Source organism: Stegodyphus dumicola, chromosome 2 (assembly GCF_044657685.1).
Source record: "Stegodyphus dumicola isolate Sdum_Otavi_A_Nest chromosome 2, ASM4465768v1".
In the NCBI taxonomy this organism is placed as follows: Eukaryota; Metazoa; Arthropoda; class Arachnida; order Araneae; family Eresidae; genus Stegodyphus; species Stegodyphus dumicola.
In genome coordinates, this window is record NC_140769.1 from 160,184,703 (window position 1) to 160,199,499 (window position 14,797).

The window sequence follows — 14,797 nt, forward strand, 5'->3', positions numbered from 1 at the left end:
CGATTGCCGAGGAAGAAACCTTCACAGACTTCCCGACAAGTGGAGAAACCAAAAGACAATTTAGTAATAAATCACTCTTTGAATTTTGGGCAGGAGGGAATGATGAGTTCTTTGCACTAAAAACAAGGGCATTTCGAATTTTATTACCATTTCCAACATCCTACCTTTGTGAAACTGGATTTTCTGATGTGGCTTCATTGAAGACAAAATATAGATCTCAGCTAAATATAGAAAAAGAACTGAAAGTGTCTATTTCTAATATTAAACCTTCCTTCGAAAAACTTTGCTCTGCAAGACAGGCCCAAGGAAGTCACTAAAAATTATTAAAATTGTTTTTAATTTAATAAGTTTCGATTTAGTAATTTTTTTTAAAGTTAAGAATTATGCAAACATTTATGATACGAAGGCATGCTAAGAAGGCGGGAAAAATACCTTATAATGTTAACAAAACAAGTACTCGATTATGTACAGTTATAAGGTATGTCTCCTATTTTCCTAGGGTGCCTTCATGGTGTAGTGGATCTGGGCCGGTATTCCAGAGGACCGTGGTTCGATTCCCGGCGAAGGCGGTTCATAATTTTTCATCTCTCCGGCTTTTCCAATTAACCTAATGTATCTACACAGTTTTGTGGCTATCGAATTATAACTCTAATACCAGACAATAATAGAATTAACAGGAACATGTTTGAAATGCTTTTCGGTATTACATTAAAATCTTCATTTGAAAACCGAACAATGCATAATCTTCCTATATTTATATTGTTTGATACAGTCTGGAATTTACCTAAAAGAATAAAAGATTTAAATTACCTTTTATTCTTAAGGAAAATTTCAGACAGATAACCTTGAGGTCAATTTCGACAAATGAGTGGCTGTAATTATCACGTATCTTTACAGCAGATTATAGAGTCGGAAAGAAAACAAAAATTAGTTAGTTTGCATAAAATGCAGTCTTCTGAGAAAGGCTTATCAGGGCTTGTGTTTCTTTTCATGTGTTTCGCAAACATAGTGAGTCCTGACTGGACTGGGAGGTTGACTACAACCAATGTGTTTACGAAGTGTAGAACAGAAGACAAGATGAGAAGGGTTAAATTTCCCTTTATTAACTACGGAACACAGGTGCTCCCACGCTTTGGGATACAGAGACCAACTACTTGTGGTCTGAACGTAAAAATATAAACTATGAACTAAAATAAAAATAAGAGCTGACTCTGAATAACTCACAGAGATATTTACGATTAAGAATGGCCTTTAAATGTGCGACGTATGTAGTACGCAAACTGCCGAAACTACAATACGTTTAAATTACAAGAGGACTAAACCTCTGGCTCTATAGGCAAACAGCAGTAAATTGAAACGCGCGTGCAACTAGTGGTGGCCGACAAACTCGCCTTCTCTCTCTCTTTCTCTCGCTACCTCTATATCGTTGGCAAAAAGCCACTACTTAAATACTTGGGCGTTAGCAAGTACAATTTGCATAACCAAATTAACACGTTTAATTCTGGCCGGAAGTGAAAAATAAGAAAGGACAGTAAAGTTTTTAAAATAAAATAAACGTTAGTGAACTTAAGAACCTTACAGGCTCACTTATTTTATAACCTTTTCTTGTAATGATATTGAAGACTTTAATCATGATCATCTTATTGATGATGAATGTATTGATGTTTTGCATCAATCATATGATGTTAATATTACAGAAAAAGATATAGTGTGTCTAATTTACATTTATATATGGATATGTTTGTAGATCTGTATTGAAGCATTGCAATTGTAATCTCTGCAGAAAAAACTAATTCTTGACATTCATAAATACCTCTGCATTCAAAATATTTACGATCCTAATATCTAAAATGTACGAGAAGTTATATATTTCATCAAACAATCAACTTTTCTGTATTAATGTTTCTCATCACGGAGAAAGCATTATTTGGGATGAGTAAAAGTATTTGTGTGTGTAGCAAATCACTGCATGATTTGTTGAAAAGCTGTGCTACATGTATTTGCAATATATTGCTGAATAATTACTGTAAGGCTAAAAATAACAATTTAAAGGAAACCAATGACGAAAAAAGGAAAATATGTAAATTAAAAATAATTCTGGATTTAGATGTAATAAATTCCAGAATATTAAATTTTAAAGTTATATAGTAAGTATCTGCAAACTGTACATAGTTGAGCTATAGAAACATACTGCGGCCGGCCAGTGGCTGAGTGGTAAAATTGCTGAACACTAGTAGTTCGATACCGATTTCAATCCTGGCGAACGGGCTGGCTGTATGGGTGTTTTCGTTGTTTTTCCCATATGTAACTTGTGTACGAGCCAATTTCCCTTAGAAAGTCCTCCACGAAGGCATTCCTCCACTGTTCATGTTTGCAATGTTGTGGGCATTTTTTACTCTTCTCTATCATCAAATAAATGTAGAGTATATTTTTGATCAGATGTACTTTCTTTCATAAGAAGTTTTAGAGCATGATATAATGCTCATTGGGATTGATTGCATAGTTATGATCTTGCTTTGTTTTTTTAGAATTTGTAATATATTTTTGGATATGCTATAAGATTTACTGTATAGCGTTTTTGCTTATAAAGCATCTTTAGGATCAATCTCTTTTTTTTTTTTTTTTTTCTTTTTTTTTTCCCTCAATATTTAGATTTAACTTAAGATCTAGTAACTAAGATAGCATATTAATACGATTTAGGTATTTCACTTAATGCCCACTTGTGTATTTATTATTAAAAAGCATCTTAGGATCTCGGATTGAATATTGAAAAATCTTTAAGGGAATAAAGAAAAGAAACAGCCCCCTTTTTTTTCAATATCATTGCACAGAAAAACATAATTATAAAGCAATATTTTATTATATTAGAATTAACGTGTTGATATTAATTTTGTTACGAAATACTATATACGTTTTTTTAATATTTAAGCAGTATAAATCAGTCTGCTTAATTTAAGCAATATAGATTAATCGGAGAGCCTAAGATACATTTTCTTCTTTTTATTACGAAATGAAAATCCTCTTGTGTTGAACTCATTATACATGTTATATTTTCATTGATATTAACATACTGTATAATTTTTATAAATATTTTTCTGTGCATATGTTTCCGTTTAATTTTTCAAATTTTATTTCCGTATAAAAGTTCAGATACGTTTCAGTTTATTTAAATCTGCTTCGCTAAATTTATAATATCGCTCAAATCTTATTTTATCTTATGTTTGATAAATCGGTAGAAAAGTATTTAAATATTACGATATAATATAGCAAGTTATTAATCCTAAAATTCAAAATATTAAGTTGTAAAAATTAATTTCACTTGACTTCTGTTTTTGAAATAAAAAGTGACATAAATATGTGTCGATCGTCTTCGCTTGTGGCGTCACAAATCGATGGAGCAGGCCTGTAGATATCTAGTTGTCCTTGGGTGTAGTCCCAGAAGCCAACTTAATATTAAAAATCTAATAAAGATTTTCACCGTTTTAAGAAAATAACTGAATATAAAACTTCAGTTCTTTACTTCGGGCATCTCAGCCGACGTGCCTAGGGTAAGCTCCTCAAGCGGCTTTTTATATGCCTTTTGTCTTTCTGTACAAAAGCGTGCGCGAACACACCAAGATGCTTAATTGGGGAGTCTAGTCATTAAATAAATTGAATAAATGTTGAGAATTTAAACTATAAATGTTGAGAATTTAGACTATAAACACCGGCAACCTCCCCCCCCCCCAAAAATAGAAAATAAACTCTCTATACCAGTGTCCAGATAGCGAAATATTCAGCTATCTGTCCAAAACCGAAATTACCGATATTACAACAGCACCCACATTACAATAACAATAGTTTACTAGTTTATAAAATAATATGATCGGTGATGAAAAATATAACAATCTGGCAACTAGGTACCTAATCGCCTTTTATAAATTGCCGTTCCGTACACTCAGCACACCAGTTAGTGTGCTCCTGTCTGCCTTGAGTATCGCTGATTACTTGAACGATGAATATCTATTGTAGTGTTTAAGGCATCTTAGGTTAGGTTTCGCTTTTTATCTTGCTTACATTCTTCTGCATGCTTAGACAACTGAAAACTATATATCAGCGTAAGTTTTTAATAACCATGGAATTTAATAGTGCTATAACTACTATTTCTTTAACTATAGGTACATTAAAAATCAATAACCAGGATAAGTAAGAAGGAAACGAAAGGCACATATATTTAAATATAATTGTAGGCAAATGGTAATAAGAATATTACAGTTAACTTATGTAGTAATTCTTGAATACTTTGTAAAGTTTTTTTGGGGGGGAGGGAAAAAACACACTGGTCCGCGAAATTTTTTCGTAAGTTTTACCGGTCAGCAGACTAAAAAAGGTTGAGAAGCACTGCTCTATAGACTTTTGCGTTTTCGTCCATGCAAATCTTGCCCTCCCCTCCAACTCCCGTGAAGAAAATGAAAGGTTGGTGCCTGTGTTCATTCTTACATATGGCAAAATGGCAAATTTTCCCTGATAGACATATCCTTTCCCCCTTTCCACCCTCGCAGAAATTTTCAAAAAAAAAAGCCGTATTTCACTGTATACATTTTAAATAAAAATATAATAAAAACTATAAAATAAGGATAAATAGAAATTATATTAAGTAAAATAAAATAAGAACGTACTTCATCAAATGGACTTTTCTTTTCCAATAGTAGTAAGGTTATTGTGCATCGAAAATTTTTTTCGCCAACCACTCAGTGACTCAGTAAATACGAAAATGGAATGTGTAGAGGATACATAACACGTGGCCTTTTCTAGACACATGGAAAATGACCGTTATCTGGTACTGGATGCGCAGAAGGGTCATTGTGAGTAATGAACAACGTCTGCGTATGTAGTCGGTGTAAGTACGGTATTACCTAGATTTAAACTTGCTCACAGCATGAATTCCCAACTCGAACTTCTTTGTATGATACTATCCCTGACGATTGACTGATGGGTGACAAGGCATTGATGGTTGAGCTGGAGAGGAAAGATGGGGAGGGGCAACACCTTCTGTTAGGAAGTGTTGGGAGGGGGCGCGAACTCCCATGGTCCCTGTCCTGTGTGCGTAATGGCAGACCGCACATTGAGTTGAACAGTGTTAAACGAATGTCGCATACTGCGCATGCCCAGAAACAAATTTGGCGTAATTATTATGTTGGCGCGATTTGAAAAGAGGATAAATACGGGGTCGCCGCTTTTTCGGGTGGCCCAAACTGTCCTTTTACTATCGATAGGCAGCTTTTTGCCACCGATAATGAAATGGCCGTTGTTTATCGATTACGAAGGTTTTAATGCTTGGATTCGTGTATAAACTTTGTCAGAAGGAGAATTAATATCGCGAAACCTTGCAATTTAAAGGAATACTTTGCAGACACGAAGTAGAAACTGTTAAAAAAATTTGCTTATTATTATAGAAAATCATAACCATTCGATGATAAGAGTATGTTACGAAGTATGTTATATATCATACGAGTTATGAAAGTAAATGTAAAGATAATGTATGTATGTATGTGAAGTAAATAAAATCCTCTAGAACGCAAACACTTTATTTGGTTATCTAGTTGAAAGTTTGGCCATTTTGTTCTTAAGTATTTATCAACATAAATTTTTATTAATTTTATTGCCTAAGATCTGGTTGATGTTTCCAGATCTGGTCCAAGTTAAAAAAAGAAAAAAATGTTTATAGACGTTCATATTCATTAATTTTGTTGCATAACGTGTAATAGAACTCTGTTTGATTTTATTTGGTTTCATTGACAGCTATTGCATGCTTTTCTTTTTTTTTTAAATAGCTGATGCTTTACAAAACCTTCCATACTATATTAAACATTAAACAGGTTATACTATGATAGATTTGAAAATTTTTATTGTTTCTTCAGAAACTCAACAATTGCCTCAATGACTACTGTATTTTTCATCCTGTCTTATTGTATAAATCAGTCTGTTGATTTGAAATATAATAATTTAACAGTCAGTGTGTAAAGAAAATCCATTCTTTAGTTTCATAACGAGCAACGTTTTTCAAAATAATCTTATAATTAAAACAGGTTTTCTGAAGTGTATTTATTTCTTTAGTAATGTATAAGTCAATGCTACTTAGCTTGTATAATATTACATTACTGTCTATTTTGACTGGTACCAGTAGGCTAGCAGATAAGATAGCTGAACATTGGATGTTTGATCCAGGTACAAATACTGGTGAATGGGATAGCTGATTTTCCTGTTTTTCCTTATGTATTATGTGAATACAAGTCAATTTCTCATAGAAATACCTTCTCAAAGGCATCCTTTACCTAAGGTACATAGCTCTTACTGTAGTTACCTTGTTTTGTGTAACTTAGCATAGCCGTCAAAACCTTAATAATTTTAATACAAAATAACAAAAAAATTTTTTTGCTACCATATTACCATAACAAATTTCACAGGATGCACCAAACTGTGTCAACCATGTGTATGTGCATATAACAATTCTTCAGTTTTTAATAAGCAGCATCACCATTTTTTTTTCTTTTTTTTTTTTTTTTGTGTGTGTGTGTGTGTATTTATCCAAGTTACAATGATTTTATAACTCATTTTTATTTTTATAACAAATCATTTATAAACAAATCATACTTTTTTAAATGTGAAATTAATTTTAAAATATGCACTTGTGTCTGCAATGGATGAAATAGTGGTGTGAATAAAATTCTGAAAAATAAAGCTGTATCAAATTATAAAGTTACAGAAGAATGGAATTTGCTATGTTAGTGAATTTAAATTACCCGGAATCTTTCTCCCTTCGCTGTTGCTATACCACCAAAAGAAAGCCAATTATGAACAGCATCCTGCAAACAAAAACTTGCTTGTAACAAAGTTTATTGCTTGATTGATTGGTACAGACTTTAATGGCATATTTGTTACCAAATGAATCTAAAGCAAACCAGTATGAAGGGTAGTTTTACAGGTTAACTTGTTTTCAAATTAGCAACTCTGTAAAAGGGATCATCCAGCTGTACTGACACTACATGTTCTTTCTCATAGCTTGTTATTTGGTTGTAACAGGCAGTTAAGATAAAAACACTTGTAACACTGCTTAATTTTTATGTATGGTAGCCCAGTTACATGACTATAACATTTTTCCACTACTTTTTTTACACTGTAATCTTGGTTTAGAAAGTTATTTACCAAGATTTTGGGATGTTGTATAGGAATATCATATGGAACAACTACAGCCAAATGTATTGTTTCAGAAGAGAGTATATACTCTTACTGAATCTTTTCCTGCACTTATTGTTTGATTTGATATTTCCTGTATAGTGGAATGACCATCATGACAACATAGCGTCCTGTAGCTCTTTCTATATAATTCCATTCAGATATTCACACTTTTATTTTTGTAAGTTAATGCAGAAGACAATACATATTTACATCTATTTCTGATACTTCCAATTTTAAGGAATAATCATGGAGTCTATACTGTTACATAGAAGATGCTAAAAAAATACTTAACAGGGAGTTTAACATTATTCATGCAACAAAGGAGCTGAAGTTTATTGCATTTTTAACAATATATTAAAACTCATACAAGCATTTATTTCTTTTATTATAGATGTAAATCAATGACCCGTTCCTAAAGTATTGAAAGATAAAAGTCAAGGAAAAAATTCTCATAGTGCCAATGTATTGATTAATTGTGTTAGGTAGAATTAATAAACAGTCGGGCGGAAATTTATTAAATGCATAAAACATAACAAAAGCCAGGGCTGTATTTATTCCTCCATTTAAAAAATTGTGGCTTTTCTATCCAACTGTCTTCAAATCTGTAAATTCAGAAAAAACTCTAAAATTGTAATTTTTTAGAGAGAAGCATTTCCATCCTCAAAAAAATAAATGTTAAAAAAGAATTGAAATACAAAATTTGTGCATTTTATGCAGAAAGTGAAAAGAAAATCATTATTTCATTATAATGTTAATCATAAAAACAGATCTGCTTAATATTTTTTGTAACAAAAACTTAAAGAAATATTTTTATTCTATTGCATGTCCAGTGATATTAAAAATAGTTTTAAATTTTGATTTTAACTTGAAGATGCCCCAGAGGAGTTGCACGATATCTAAAATTTCTCTGAAACTTAGTTTGAAAACCTTCAAACTACTTGAAAACTTCAAATTATGTGAAAAAAGAAATATAGATGTAAACAGCAGTGATTAAAAAGTTTTAATGACCAAAATATTTTCATTCCATCAGATTATTTGTTTATTTTGAAGAAGACATTGTAGAGACATTAGGATTTTTTTGGAAGCTGAGAGACGTGAAAAACGAGCAATGCCCTCTCCGCGACTAGAACCATGGACCTCCCGAATATGTGCCGAGGCATGCTGCGAAGGCAGGAGAAATACCTTATAAAACAATCCGATAATGAGATAACAAGTAGAAGATAAGAATTTTTTTCTTCTGGAAAATTAAAAAAAAAAAAAATTATATTGCATATATACAAGCCCATACCATAAATTATAAGTATATAAAATTCTTGGATTATCTAATGGGGGGAAGTAATAAATGTAAATATTTCAATAAATGAATAGATAAAAAATGGCCTTAAACAACCTCATGTTTAAATTACTGGGAGAAATTAATGCCAACAAAAACATTATTATTGAAACAAATGTAGATAATAAACACAAATTGCCTAATGTATTTAATTTGAATATCTGAATCACAGAATTTTCAAATAGAAAGGTTTCACTGAATAATGACCGGGTAAAAGATAAGTTATTATGATGGAATTAGCCTTTGGGTATCGGAAATGGACATGTAGTTGAAGAACGAAAGCTTGCTTTAAATTACAGAGATTTCTAATACATTAATTTAATATATTTTTAAAACTATTTTAATAATATAATACTTTTCTAATACATTTATTTTATTATACAAAATTATTTTCTAATTAACAGAAAGGTACGGCGTAAGTTTCAGTGATTAATTATCAGAAAGGCTTCTTCTGAATGGTTTAATAATAATACAAGGAAATAAGCTTATTTTACGCATGCCTTATGGCATAAGAAAAGGAACTTTTGAAATATATTAAAAACTAAAAAGATTTACATATACCATAGAAATGATTTTTAACTCTAAACAAAATTACTGGTTATCGTTTCGGAAACAAAATTCAATACTTGCCCATAGTAAGACCAACTTGTGAAAGATTTTTTGCCAAACTGCAAATCATTGCGTAAGGAAGAAAATTTCCAAAAGCCATTTTGAAATTTTTAATAATATGACTAATAATCATAAGATACTACTTTTTGATCCACAACATGGGATGTTTGAACTAACTAAGAAAAAACTTTAAATTGCATCAGTATTATAACGAGCTAATAAATTTTAAATCACAAAATACAGTAACCATATGTAAGACAGCCAGACACAGCTGCTATAAAAATATTTCTACGGAAGTGGCTGTCTTAGGGAGGGGATAATTGATGCCAATGTTGTTAAATTACCACTTTTGTCATCCTGGTACAGTTTTCTGTCTACACATTTTGAATCTGAAATAATGCATTCAGCACGGCATGCACACTGGGTGTAAGGAAAGAGAAGCAACAGAAAGAAACTGGAGAGTATGGTTAAATGATAAAAACCAAATCCTTAATACCACTATTGACAGAAAGAGACTAAAATGCAAATAAGAAGCAAATTTCCTTAAAAGCTAACAATGAAGAAGGATTAAAATTAGAATCAATGGTTAAAACCATGGAATTTTTATTGATATAAATCATCAAATGCATCAAATGCCAAATGAAGTGGTGTCTCCCCCCCCAGTATAATTTTTCGATGTGGAGAAATGGAAAACATGATTTTTTTTAACTAGCAATCGTAGGCAATGCAGAATTTATTAATTTTTCTTTGAACATAATTTTGTGTTGTTCAGTACAAAATTTAGGTCACGCATCTCTGCTGTTTGGGGGAAACTTAAAAAAGAACTCTGTGAACATAATTTAAAAAAAAAAAAAAAAAAAAATACGGGTCACTAAAATAAATAAAAATTCAGATTCTTTTCTTGTGTTCTACATATATAATTATTACTTCAGTAGATTCTAATATTTATTTTATAATCATGCATTATTACTACTTAGGCAACAATACAGACATATATAAATTTTCACTATTTTTTACTGTCATTACATGCACAATTGCTGTTTTTTATTAACAAGAGAATTGAACAAAGCATATCAATACTTTTGTATCAGCAATATGAGTAAGTTTCTGTTTATTAAGACTTTTAAAGTTCTCAAGATGAATTAATTCGAATAATGGAAATAATTGACTGTAGCATAGAGATTTATTCATATTGCGTCCACTCTCTTATACAGCAAGAAAAAAAAATTAAATATGAAGAGCGGTCCTTATCAATTCCGCAAGATTTTCCATATACAATCTGACCACAATTCCACATAAAACGTAAACAAAGTATCGAACCTTCGTAATCGATTACAAAGCGCAAAGCTATCAGCTATTCGTCATCGATGGGGAAAGGACAGTCTGGGCCATCCGAAAAAGCGGCGACCTAAATACGGTATGTGGTAGATGCACCGCCATCTGATTGTAAACAATCCGGCGTTAAATCTTCGTAGAGTATATGTGCAATATAAAGTAATTACTGTGTAAAATTAGATTTTTTTCCTGTACTGCTCCAACAACTGGAAAGTTGAACGATACTATCAAGTTTAAATTCGATTGAAGAGTGCAAAAAATGGGTAAAGGAAATCAGCGTAAATGCAGATGCTCCAGTGGATAGCGCGAGCTTCAAACCAAATGCTATTGCAAGATTGCTTTCAGGTATGTATATATTTTCCCATTTCAGTAAATTTAATATGTTATATGTGCAATATGTGATATATTGTATTTTAACACATATACAGTTCATTAACATTTCCTAAATTTCTATATAATGTAGCATTAAGAAAGATGTTTTAAGAAATAATTTGTTTCCTTACTGTTTTAATTTTTTCGAAAAGAAACATCATTTTCGAGAAACTTCAAGAAGAAAGTTATTAGTATGTACAGCGTAATTTTATTACAGCTAAAACTGATGCAAGGTATTTGAGTCTTTTATCTCCAAATGTGTTGAAATGTTTTGGTTGAAGTTAATATGATATAAAATAATGTAATGAACTCGTAATGTAATGAATTGTGGTATAACTGTAAAGAATTGGTAAAAATAAAATATAATTAGTTCAAATTTACTTAACTTCTTATATTATCAAATATCTATTGAATAGAAAAACCTGTTGAAATATTAAATGTAACATGTTCTATTTTTAAGATGATTGTACAGCATGTAGGAATTGATGATGATTTTTAATAATCCTAAAGTAATAGTAAAGTCAACAATAAAGTATATTTTGATGTATATAATTTTCATCAATGATTACATAACATTGCACTTTAATGTAAAGTATGCTTGGCTTGTTTTCATGTGTGCTATATATTATTGCAAATTAGTTCTTCATAAAATTGTATATTTCTGCAGTGAAAAAGTATGTATGCGATCATGCAAGTTGTAGGAAAACATGTACGTGTACTGCACATGTACCAGGAAGACAAGATAACAATTATGGCTGTCAATCATCATTTGCTGACTGTATCTGTCAAGCTGACTACACAGACTATAGTAGCCAAAGATAAGATGTAGAAAGTGTGTTTCAGAGTTGAATATATGAATTAAAGTTAGTAGGATAATTATTCTTAACTAAATAGTAAAATTTAAATAAAATAAAAATAAAACCCCTTATTTCATTTTTTATAAATTCTCTTATTATTATGATGTGATTTCACAACCATTGACCCTCTCCTATTGTTAAATAATTCATTCAGCACTGAACAACATATTATTTTAGTGGTATAAAAAATAATATATTTTGTGTGTATGACCAAGTTATGATCTAAGATTTTTCAATACTTGAATCATCCTCTTAAAGATTTTTATAAAATGATTTTTTTTAATTTCAGGCATTGGCACAGTGAATGGCAGCTGAAACATTTTGACCCTTGTTTCTGGAAGTGAAATGTTAGATGTAAGTAATGATGTCTGAGACCCTTATCACACATCAACATGAACAACTTGTTTCGGACAATTTTTCTGCCTGGTTTACTATTGAAAGAAAGACATGCAACTTTTTCCTTCCTTTATAAAAAAATTGCAAATTGTTCGTTTTCAATCAATCAACTATCAGCTTGTTTGTAATGGGGAACCAGTTTCCCATGTTAACCCCAAAGTGATCTATGATAATTGGCTGTTGTGACAAAGCAGAAAAATTGTTCCAAACAGTTGTTCTTCCAAAACAAACCGACGTGTGATAGCATCCTTACTGTTAATAATACTGTGAAGCACTTAATTGTATGCTTTGCTAATGAATATGTACTAGGCAACTAGGCAATTGTGGTTATTATGAAAGAGGTGAAATTTCAAATACAGTTGTTTCAGTTACAATTATTACAGATATTATTTAATTTTGTAATAATGCTAATTAAAAATATGAATTAAGAAAATGCAAAAATTAGTGTATAAGCATACTAAGTAGTTCAGAGTAAGACTTGTACTTAATTTATAGTAGGTACTCATTCACACATATGATGACTCGTACACTGATATAAATTTGGTATGCTTTTATACTGTTTACATGTCTTCTATATTCAGATTTGAATCATCATCTGCCAACAAATTCAGTTAATCAGGCATTGTTGACCTTATTAGTTTCTTGCAGATGTGTGAACTTTGGAAACATTTTTAGAATTAGTGTAGTTTTCTCTTTTTTTTTTTTTTTTTGATTTCAGGTTTTCACATAATATCAACTAGAAACATTACCTCTTCATTTTAAAGGTCAAAGAGATAAAATAAAAAAAAATAATTAGTTAATATCATACCTAAAATGTTCTTTTATTACACAACTATTATTTAAGCCATCCAAATGGGCGCAATATTTTTATAATACTTTTATTTAATTTTCCAGTATATTTATTGAAGCCATTCAAATCCCACTTGGGCATTTTCAAGCATATTAGTTGTTGAATATTATGTCTGACTGTAAACACACAGGCAAAGTATGTATAATTATTATGTAATTTAACCTATCTTTCCTTCAAATATTTCTTTAAAATTACAGGAGACAGGCATACATTTGAGCTTTGATTAACAGACTTAGTATAGTCGCCATGACGGATAAGAAAACAGATGAATAATAGACCACTCATAATCACCAACATATAATGCACGGATTTGAGAATAAAGATTGCTTATTAGCATAATAGTGCACTGAATATTAGATATAAAAATTACAGAACTGAAAGATTTGTCACGTATCATCTTCACTTATTATTATATATATTGAAAATAAACAGTCTACTTCTGCAACAGAATAAATATCGAGTGTCTTGAAATGTTTTGTATACCTGGAGCTTTACAGTTCAGTACATTATACAAAGAGCAGTATATATAATGATTATCAGGTCTGCACAGAAATTTTTAATGGAAAATTCTTGTGTATAGATTTAGTTGATATTTCGTATCTTGTGTACAGATTCAGTTGATATTTTGCAAGACACGGCAATATTTCAGACTTTTATTCTAATTACTGTGACAAATCAATCGTAGTATATTACACTATGTAGCTTATATTAATACAGTCAAACGTCTTTAATCCGGACTCGTCGGGACTTCGGCGATTCCGGATTATCGGTTTTTCCGGATTATAGATCATCAATTTAAATCTGGTAAGATGGCATGCAGAAATTATAAAATTAAAAATATGAAACAGTAATTTATGAAATAAAGAGCAATTATGATCTAAAAGGTATCAAAACTTACAGAAAAAACCTTAATATTTATTTATTTACTTTATTAAACATTTCTTTCAACGCACGCATGCGTAAATCATACATTACGCATAGTCGAAATTAGAAAATTGCAACCAGAAAACTTTTTGATGTGTATTCGTGATATTTATAATGACGATGAATTTGATTTAAATCATATCAAAGACGGAGTACATCGAGATGAAATACTACATTTAGTAAGGAATTATAAGCCGAATAAAATAAAAACATCTGCCCTGAAGATAAGGATAGTGCTGACAGGTCAACTTCCAGTTCATTGCACGCCGCGACGTTCCCTCCTCCCCGCAGAGCAGCGGGAAATTGATAAAAAGATTTCGGAACAGTTAGAGAAACAAAGGATATGCCTTTATCCATTTTTTGCAGCAATTCCACTTTTTGTTTGATGGACATCGAAACATGCTTTCACTTTGTAGATCCTTTGGCGGCTCCAGAATCGGAAATTCTTTTTGACATAATCGAAAGTTCAAGCTTACTTTTATAAAATTGCTCTAACAGTCTTCACAAAATAATAAGCCGGATCCAATTAGAAGATTAAGAAACAACGCAATCTGCAACATTAACTGAAATAGATAATTAGATAATTTTAGCTTAGCTTATACCGTCTGTTATACATTAAACGCGCATGCGTAAACGTATTATGCGCGCGAGTAAACGCATATGCGCATTCGTAAAGGTATGCGTTTACGCATGCGCAGAAAGTTTGTAGCTTTCAGGTCCGGATTATGGACGTCCGAATTAAAGACTTTTGACTGTAATTTTCATACGTGTATATGTAATATTTTGGCAGGCACAGGAATGACGAAAGCTTGACAATATAACTACATCATAGGCCGGGCATTGTTATGGCTGAATAGAAGGCTGCAAAATGACGACAAAGAAGGATTTAACTTTTTAGATCCC